The following is a 10,427-nucleotide window of genomic DNA, read 5'->3' on the forward strand; positions in this document are numbered from 1 at the left end:
AAGGCAGCAGGCACTGGAGGATGACAGGGGAACTGAGGGACCAGGGGCCCCAAACTGGGGCATGATCGAAAAACCCACAAGACCTAATAGTAGGTGATTCCGTGGGGCTCCCCACTTCAGCCTCCCTGGTGAGGCAACACACACACACACACACACACACACACACACACACACACACACACACTCTCACTCTCTCTCTCTCTCTCTCTCTCTCTCTCTCTCTCTCTAACACCAGAGTATCCTCTCCCACAGAAATGGAGAGACTTGTGCCAGCCCATAGGCACCCTCACCCATCAGCCTGTCTGCCCTCCCTTGGGCTCCAACTCCAGCCCTGATCACCCACCTCAGCACCACGGTGAGGGCTGGGAGCTGGGCTACCCCTTTTATTGCCACCGTCAAGGTCAGCGGAGGAGAGCTATGTCAGCAATCTCCACGTGTCACAGCCCCCCCTGCCTGGCCACAGGACACAAAAGGCAAATTCCCTTTTATCTCTACCAGCACGGCCCCTGGGCTATTTTTACCTCCCATTGTCAGGGGATCACAAAGGCAGATAGAGACACTCACTCCACTCAGAGGTTGAGATTCAGACCGACAGGGGCAGGGACAAGGCAGGGAGAGATTTGGGAAGACTGAGGTGCTGGGAGAGAGAAACTGAGTCACAGGGAGCCTGATACACCCAGAAAAAGGTCCACACCCCCAGAAGTGGAGAGCAAGGAGACTCAGGGAGGGCGACCACAAAATGTACTCTGGGACTATTTGGTCCAACCCTCTTTACACACCCAGAGAAACTGAGGCCCAGGGAAAGGAAAGCGCTAGCCAAACCTCACAGATAAACAGTGGCAGAGACCGACTCAAAAAGAGAAGCAGAGACACTAAGGCATCCCTCTCCAAGCACCTGGATGCTGTCTCTTCCCCACTTCCCCTCACCTCTATCCCTAGTTCTCTGAGGTCCCCTGGGGAAATTACACAAGAAGAAAACCAGACCTAGGACCATAGGCATAAAGGAATAATTTAGCTGAAGAGGAAGCAAATTGAGGAAATTTAGACCAATCAGGAGCCCCCTTCATAATGACATTTAAGATTCACAGGAAGCCAAGTTCCCACTCTTAGCCCCCTCCTGCACCCTACTCACATCAGGGGTTCGGGGTGCTGACACTCAGTCTGCCTTCAGAATGTGTCAGGGCACTTCCAGGCTCTCCTTTCCTGTCACCCCATTCAGGCTCTGGTGACGCCACAGAATCTTGGAGTCAGAATATCAAAGGATCCTGGAACCTTCAACACTGGACACAAAGAGGTCCAGAGCCAGGATTCCAGCCAGACATTAGGCTGAGCTCACAAAGAGAAATCCTCTGCACCACAGGTTACCAATTCCAAATATACAGACATATCTATATTCTATAGGAATAATTTCAAAGATACATTTTCAACCATAAATAGTTCAAAACAGGCAAAACCAACGAATGATGATAAAGTGAAAGAGTGGTCCTTTGAGGGAAAGTAACAACGAGAGGAGGCACAAGAGAAGCTTCTGGAATGCAGGAAACACTCTATATACTGAGCTGGGCTGTAGTTACACAGGTGTGTTCACTTTGTAAAACTAATCGTGCTATATGCTTAAGATGTATGCACTTCACGGTATGTATGTTACGTGAAAACTTTGTTAAAAATGCATGGCCAAATTTGGCAATATCTATCAAAATTACAAATGCCCAGAACCTTTTAGTAATTAATCCTACAGATATTTCCCCATGTTACAAAATGATACAGGTGTCCTTTGGGTGGACAGTTAGATTGTTCTCTTTTTGCCATTACAATCAGGGCTGCGGTGAATATCCTTGTACAGTCTGATGAATTTTCACAAAGTAAACACACTCTGTTCAAGAGCCCAAAATTACCAGCATCCCCATCAACCCTCTTTCAGTTATCACTCCCTCACCTACTATCCTGACTTCTAATATCACAGACGGTTTTGAAATTTATATGAATGGAGTCCTACATTATGTATTCCTTTCTTTTTTCTCTCCACATCACATTTGTGACAACATCATTCTGGTATTTTTTGTTTTGTTTTGTTTTGTTTTGTTTTGTGGTATGCAGGCCTCTCACTGTTGTGGCCTCCCCCCGTCGCGGAGCACAGGCTCCGGACGCGCAGGCCCAGCGACCATGGCTCACAGGCCCAGCCGCTCCATGGCATGTGGGATCCTCCCGGACCGGGGCATGAACCCACATCCCCTGCATCGGCAGGCAGACTCTCAACCACTGCGCCACCAGGGAAGCCCCATCATTCTGTTTTAATTATCTTCACAGAACTTAGATTGTTTCTTCCCTGCCTCTGCCTCCCACCCACACCCACACCCAGTAAAGGGCAAGAGCTTGGTCTAGGCCCCCAGCACCTTGCAGAGTAGCTACACATAGTAGAAAGTCAATAAATATCTATGAAGTAAGAGAATGAAGCAAACTTGATTGATAGTTTAGATTACAGAGTTTTAGTATCCATATGGGGTCAGAGGCCAAGGAGCTGGGCTTGAGCAATTGAGAAAGCCCAGAGGGTAGGGAAAGCTCTGCTCCTGTTCAAAGATGCTCAGAAAGCAGGGCTTTGTGCCTAAGGCCCGAGCAATAGAACTGGCCTGGAGAATCAGAATCTCTAACAAGCCTAGCCTATACCAAATATAATGGGGGTCTGAATTCTAGAGTTACCTGCTCATTGTAGGAACCTGGGGCTGAAAAACCAACCCAAAGAAGTGGGTCTAGAACTGCCCTGTAAGTTCGCTTCTACTACACCGGACACTCCTTCCTGCTGAGATGAGCTCACAGACAAACATGACAAAGCAGTGAGGAAACCCAAGATGCACCTGAGAGATGCAACAAATGCTACAATCTGCAAGGACTTAAGGTACCAACTTTAAACACCTGAAGAGCCATGCTGGAACAGAGGGAGCCTGTGTGATTTGTGTGGCCCCAAGAGCAGAACAACAGTGCAGTTACAAGGAAGCAGAGTTTGAAGATACACACAAAAAAGGACTTTTTCACACTTGGAGCCAATCAGCAATGGAACAGGCTGCCTTGGAAGAAAGTGAGCCTTCCAAAAGCAAGGAAGAATCAAGTAGAGGCTGCACAGGGCTTGAGGCTTTGGACTGGATGACCTCTGAGGTCTACTCCAACCTCAGGACTCCAGGATTCCAGGATTTTAGACCCTCTGGAAGCTTTGTTTCTTAACAACCACCCTCTCAACCCAACAAACCCACCCACTGCGTAGCCAGTATAGACAGCCCAAAGTCTTTCTTCTTGCCTTCTCTTCCCAATGCTATAAGTACAGAGACAAGACATATATGCACCTCAGTTTTAGAATGCTGGGGTATTAGAACCCAGGGTCTTTAGAACTCTGAAGTGCTAGAATCCTGGTGCAAAAGACTTGAAGCAAATATGACAAAAGGTACAATGGTTTGTTATTATTTGTACTTCCCTGTATCTTTTACATTTGTCCCTCCTTTGGGTTTTTTTTTGTTTGTTGTTGTTTTATTTTTATTTTTTAAGATTCTTTTGATGTGGACCATTTTTAGAGTCTTTCATTGAGTTTGTTACAATATTGCTTCGTTTTATGTCTTGTTTTCTTGTCTGCAAGGCATGTGGGATCTTAGCTCCCTGACCAAGGATCGAACCCACACCCCCTGCATTAGAAGGCAAAGTCTTAACCACTGGACCGCCAGGGAAGTCCCCTGTTGTTTTTTTAAATTAAAGACTCCTAGGGCATTAGGAATCAGGAGTATCAGGGCTGGAGGGCTGGAAGGGAAATCAGCTTAGCTAAGCACACCAAGACCCTGATGGGGACAGAGGGAAGCCCAGGCCAGACTCCAGGATCCCACTCCGAAGGCAAGCTCTCTACCCCTGCACATGAAAACTGGGAAAGGAGAAAGCAACTTCAGGCAGGACCAGCATGAAGGCAGCTGGGTCACCTGCAGCCTGGCCAGCAGTGTGTCCACCCTCCTGGGCTAGAGGGACTCTCCCTGGAAATCACTCAAAGAAACACCATCTTCAAGGGACTTAGGGTACTGACAGCCCCAGAAAAGGCTGTTGGGGAGGGCTGGACCTCAGGCTTTCTAGTCTGTGTCTCCAGGCCCCCAGAGCCAGGTGGCCCTGAATAGGTCTACCACTGCCCTCAAAAACTGATATGCTGTCCACCAGCCCCCACTTACACCAGGGAACCTTGGGCCTGGCTAGGAAGAGAGTTGGAGGGGAGAAGCAGGACTCAGGGAAGAGAGTAAAGTGGCCAAAGATAGAGATTGGAAGTCTTAGTATGTAGGGGGCGAGAGCCAAGCTGGGCACCAGGGTCTAGGTGTCCCCAGTTCCTCTCCACCAAAGACCTCAGATCAGCAGTTGCCAAGAGTCCTGGAACCCACAGCTTAGTAGCAGCCAGACTGATTAGACAAAGCTTGAAAGGGGCAGAGTATCTCTGGTGTCTCCTCTTCCAGCCCAAAATGCCAGTAGAGGAGCTGAGCATTGGAGAAAGCAAGGGCAGGCAGGTAGGCAGAGAGGATGTAATTTGGGAGCCACCCCAGCCCCAAATATATCTGCCAACAAGGCACCCCAGTGCCTGGAAGTCCTTCTTTGGATAAAGACATTGAAGGACTCTGTGAAGGAGGGAGGGACACATGAATTCAATTCAATATGCATCTGACAGCTTCTCTTATGTGTCCAGGATGGGAACACAACACTCATTGTCCAGGAAAAAAAGTGATGCTCAAGGAGGATGTCAGAATGGAGGAGTTTGAAGGTTAAAAGATTGTGGCACGTGCTATGAAGGCACCACGCAAAGTAGTGCTGTGGAGGGTAACGGGGGTGTAACTCTATTCAGGTTAGTCAGAGAGGGCCTCTCTGAAGAGATGACATTTAAGGCAAGACCTGAAGGATAAGAGGGAGCCGGTTAGGTGAAGAGCTGGGGGAAGGATATTCCAACCAGGAGGAACAGTAAATACAAAAGCCATGAGGCAGAGCATAGCTTGGTGTGTCTGAGGCCCTGTCACAGTGCTAGTGCCGCTGGGTTAGAAAGGTGGGGAAAGTTTTTCAAGGTGAGGTTAGACAGGTAGGCAGGGGCTGGGTCACCGGGACTCTTGGAGGACTTTACTCCAAGTGCGAAGGGGAGCTGTTAGGGCAGGAGAGTAAGTGGTGAAGGTTAATAATGATCACTCTGGCTGCCATGTAGAGAATGGACTGGAAAAAGCAAGAGATGCCACAGGCAGACCAGGCTGTGGCCATCCAGGGAGAGGCACTGAAGGAAGAGGACAGGGGACGGACAGCGTGAACCTGAACTCCAAGCCCAGAGCAGCCACACGGGCGTAAAGGGAGGTGAGGCTGGACGGAGCAGTTGGGACTGGATTGTGAAGGGCTTCAAAAGCCAGATTAGGATTTGGTTCTTTATCCTGCGGGAGTTGGGGAGCCATCAAAGGCATTTTTATTTTATTTTTTTCATCAAAGAGCTTGGAGCAAGGGCATTTGACAGTGTGTTCAGATTTATGTGTTCACAAGAGCCCCATGACAGCTGGTGTGGAGGATGGACTGCAGGGGCGAGACCGGGGCAGGAAGACTTAGGAGGCGGCTGCCATAAGGGTCTAAATGCGAGGTGGTGAGGCCCAAAGAGGGGCCTCCACCCTGGCACCCCGGGGGGGGTGCCCCTGCTCGTCCAAGGCTTGTCCCCCTCCTGGGGCCGTGGGCAGCTGCAGAGGGCCCGAGTGGGCCCCGGCTCTGATGCTTCAAGCAGAAAATAGGATGAGTGCAGCCAAAAGGCATCAGGGCTGTTTATCCGGTGGAGAGACGCCTCAGCATGGATTTATGGCTGAAAGGTTACTGGGGGGAGGGGATGGGGGGACCAGCTGTCCCCCATCCTCACAAAGGGCAAACAAAGGAGGTGACTATGGCCTCCACTGCAGCAAGAGGGAGAGAGGTTAGACACATGAGGAATATGTCCTGACAGACATCAGAGGATGAAAGGGCCCTTCAGGGATCATGCAAACCAACACTCTCATTGGGCAGCTGGGGAAACGGAGGCACAGAGGAAGAAGCAGGTCCATGCCCAAGGTCACATACTGAATTAAAGCTACAACTAGACACAGCAGCACAACGTCTTCCTTTCAAAGATCTCAGGAGTCTCCCAGAGCACTCCCCAAAGCATGTTCCTTCAACTGCCTCGGAAGGATCTGGGATGTGGCTCTCCCAGAAAGAAGTGTGCTTGTGTAGCCCTCCCAGAGCCCCAACCAGTCACTGGGTTTATGGCATTTGGTGGGAGCCTCCTGTATCTCTCAAGGGTCTTGGTCTTTCTGTGTTACCCTGTCTCTCTCTGCCCTCCGAGACTCTATTTCTTTGTCTTGGCCTCTGACTCAGTCTCTGTAGAGCTGAGCTAGGCTGGACCAATCTCCCACCCCCAGGGGGCCCTCACTGGTAAAGTACCCCCACGTAGACAACGCTTGGGCCCAGTGCCCAGGCTGGAACAGGTGACAGCAGCTGTGGATCTATCTATAGCCCCCTTGCCCTTCAATTGTTCCCAACATCAAACAATGGTTGGGCCCTGGATTAGAGGCACCCCCCAGCAGCCCTGCTGAAATGGATCCCGGGGGCAGGGGATGAGGCTTACGAGGGCCACACTGTGATCTCTCGTGTCTACTTCTGTCTGGATCTCCATGTTCCTACCTATAGCTCTGGGCTCTAAGGCCTTCCAGCTCAGAGGCTGAGTGAGTAAAGGACCAGTGGATAAGGGACAGGGTGTGTGTGAACAGCAGACAGTATATAGGCATGTGAGTGACACGTGGGTTTCCCTCCTCCTACCTTGGTTGACAGACACTCATGGGCACTGGGATGCCAGTTCCATGAGGGCAGAGACCTAGTCTTTTTTATTCTTTGCTGCAGACCAGCCTGAGCCTGGCCATGGCACGTGTTCAATATATAGTACATCTCTGACCTTGGCCCTTAGGAAGAGCAAGGTGTGCTGTGTAGTGGCATGACATAAGTGTGAGCAGCAGTACAGAGCAGTGATGAAGAATACGTTATCTAACGTCAGACTGCCTGAGACTGAATCCTGGCTCTGCCAATTACCAGCCATGAAATCGTGGAAAATCACTTAACCTCTTAACAATGGAGATTCGTACAAAGTACCCACCACATAGGATTCTGATGAGCACTATATGGGTTAAAACATCTGAAGTGCTTAGAACAGTGCCTGGCACATAGCAGAGACTCATGATGTAACGTGGGTTTCCCTCATATTATATTATTATTTGCATTATTGTTGTTACTTTCAAGATATCTCATTAAATGAAAAAAGGGAGGAGCAGAGAGGAATAGGTGGCTGGAGGCTAGGAAAGGGACAGACTGATATTTTTTCCTTGTGTATCCTTTTATACCTTTGAATTTTGAATCATGTCTATGTATGACCTATTTCTTAAGTGTTTGCTAAATGAATAAAGGTCGCTTCCAACATATCGACCCTTGAAAAAGCAAGCCCCTACTCTGTGCCAGAGGGGAGGGCCTGGAGGAGGGTGGGTCCTCAGGGTGTGGGCTCAGTGCCCTCAGCCCTGGGTCTGAGTCCCTGGGACACCCTCTGTCCTCCAACCCAAAGGTGGACAAGATGTATCTATGCGAAATCATCCCAGAGCAAATTGTAAGCCAGAAGGAAGGCTTCCCAGTTTCTAGGCCAAGCAGCAGGGGTGGAAGGGGCAGTGGAAAAAGGCTCCTGCCCTCTTCCCTGGCCCCAGCCCCCAGCTCTTCAGCCCAAGCTATTCTTAGAACCCAGATAATGCCAGCAGTTGCTGCTGTTCATATCAGCTTCCAGAGCCACCGGGTCCTGAGAGGCTCAGTGCTGCCCCCACCCCCAGAACGCTGGCCTCTCTGCAAGGTATGGGCGTCCTGCTCACTCTATCCACCGTATCCCGCAGGCCACTGCAGGTAGGTAAGAGGACTGGGTGGAGGGCCCCTCCAAGACTTCCCTTGCCAGGCAGCTGAGTGGAAATAGGAAGGGCTAAAGGACACCCTAGGGTGTGGGCTGACCCCTGGAGGTCACCATCCAGATAGTCTGACCCGGCCTCAGCCTCCAAACTATGCTCAGAATATTAATGAAAGGGCTGGGGGCTCTGGACATGGGTTAGCCTGGGGAGCTGGGGTGGGGGAGAGTGGAAACAGCAGCAGGAGGAAAGCCTGGGAGGGTCAGCGTACAGGGGAGGGAGGACGCTAAAAAAAAGGAGGAAGAGATGGCAGAAGAGGGTCTGATAGCTCTGGCTCCAGAGTCAGACTGTCCAGCTCTGCCCCTTACTTGCTATGTGACCTTGACCTTTTCCTGTTGGAGCTTCAATTTCCATCATAAAATGAGCATAACCTTATTCCATTGGGTTGTTAAGCAGAGTCAAGGAAATAATGTATGTAAAGAGCTTAGCCTGTGCCTGATACCTACAAGCCCTATGTAAATGTCTGACGACATTATCATTGACTGTTTGAGCAGGCAATCGTTCTTTTTTAGCTTTGCACCTGCAGGGACTAGGCTGGGCACATGTTAGGACTGCCCCTTTGAGTCCTTGCTCTGCCATTTACAAGCTAAGTGACCGTGAGTTAGTTACTTAACCTCTCTGAGCCTTGGGTCCTTCGTTGCAAAATGGATATATGAAGAGTACCTGCCTTATAATGTTGCTGAGAGATATAAATGAACCAGAGTGCTTAGCCCATGGTAAGAGATCAACAGTGTGAACACGCCAGTCCTGTGGTGATGTGTATGTTGGGGTAGTCTGGAGAGGAGGCCTTGGGTCTGCCACTCTGGGGATGGAATTTGAGGTAGTGCCCAGGGCAGCCAACATTCTGGAAGAGACATCCTTGTGGGCATACGTGGGAGGAAAGTCCCAGGGTCTTAAAAGACCACAGCCACCCCACTGCCAAAATCCTGTGCCAAAACCTTGGCCCTGCCTGGGGTCTCAGGATCAAGACAGGCATGTCCCAGCCTCTGTCAGCTTCCCATTTTGTTGAGTTCAACAAACGCTCTCTGATGCCACCCAGATTGGGACTGGTTGTAGGCTTGCTCCTAAGGAGGAGTCTGTCTGGTAGAGTGGAGACTGGGGGAAGAACTCTCAGAAGACCAATTAGAGGTAGAGTGGGACGGTGGGGTGAGGTTGTGTCTCTGCCCTTGTGATCATGGTCAGTCAGCTTGGTAGGTGAAGGGCAGAGAGAGGCTCAATGAGTTGGGATTGGAAACCAACCCAAACAGTCTACCCTGGGTATCTTGAGGTGTGCAGGGTGACCCTGCACTCTCCCACATCTCAGGTTATACTGCAAACCTCTCTGTGAATCTGCACTTTGCTAACTTAAGGGTGAGAGGTCTCCCTGAGCACAGCCCTCAGTGTTTTTTTTTTAATGGGTTGAAAATGTTGTTATTACAAATATCTCTATTTTCCTACCTAATTCTTTGGGCCTTAAATTTCATTTCCCAATCATTTTCCAATTGAAATTTTTCAGATAATTGTATAGTTACAATAATTTATAAGAAATAATACAGGACTTCCCTGGTGGCACAGTGGTTAAGAATCCACCTGCCAATGCAGGGGACACGGGTTAAGCCCTGGTCCGGGAAGATCCCACATGCTGCGGAGCCACAAAGGCCATGCATCACAACTACTAAGCCTGTGCTCTAGAGCCTGAGAGCCACAGCTACTGAGCCCACGGGCCACAACTACTGAAGCCCGTGCGCTTAGAGCCTGTGCTCCGCAACAAGAGAGGCCACCACAATGAGAAGCCCACGCACCACAACAGAAGAGTAGCCCCCGCTCGCCGCAGCTAGAGAAAGCCTGCGCACCACAGTGAAGACCCAATGCAGCCAAAAATAACTAAATAAAATAAATTTATAACAACAAAAGAAAATGTAAACTGGAATCACCCTATATTAAAAAAAAAAAAAAAAAGAACCATCTTCCCCAGGGGCCTCTCACTCTGCCCCCTGCTGCCTTCTCCATGCCAGGCCCAGTGGATATTGCAACTTGCATTTCTCACCTACCCAAGCCTGGGCAAGCTTCTCCTTTCTTTGCTGTCCTGGGTTTAGCTGAGCCAGGCTAACAATACAGCACAGTGCTTAAGAGTTCTGGAGTCAGACTGCCTGGGTACAAACCTTCAGTTACTCTGCCCCTTTGATCCTCTGTTCCTCATCTATAAAGCAGGAATAATAACAGCACCTACTCCACAGGGAATTAAATAATACCTATAAAAAGAAAAAGGTACAATGCCTCGCATATGTGTTCAATACACAATCCTTACTATTATTTTTCTTATTATCATTATCATCATCCCCAAACTCAGTGAATAAATAAGGGAAATACAGGGACTTCCCTGGCGGTCCAGTGGTTAAGATTCTGAGCTTCCACTGAAGGGGGCACATGTCCGATCCCTGGTCAGGGAACAAAGATCCC

The sequence above is a fragment of the Phocoena sinus genome, chromosome 15 (assembly GCF_008692025.1).
Source record: "Phocoena sinus isolate mPhoSin1 chromosome 15, mPhoSin1.pri, whole genome shotgun sequence".
Lineage (NCBI taxonomy): Eukaryota > Metazoa > Chordata > Mammalia > Artiodactyla > Phocoenidae > Phocoena > Phocoena sinus.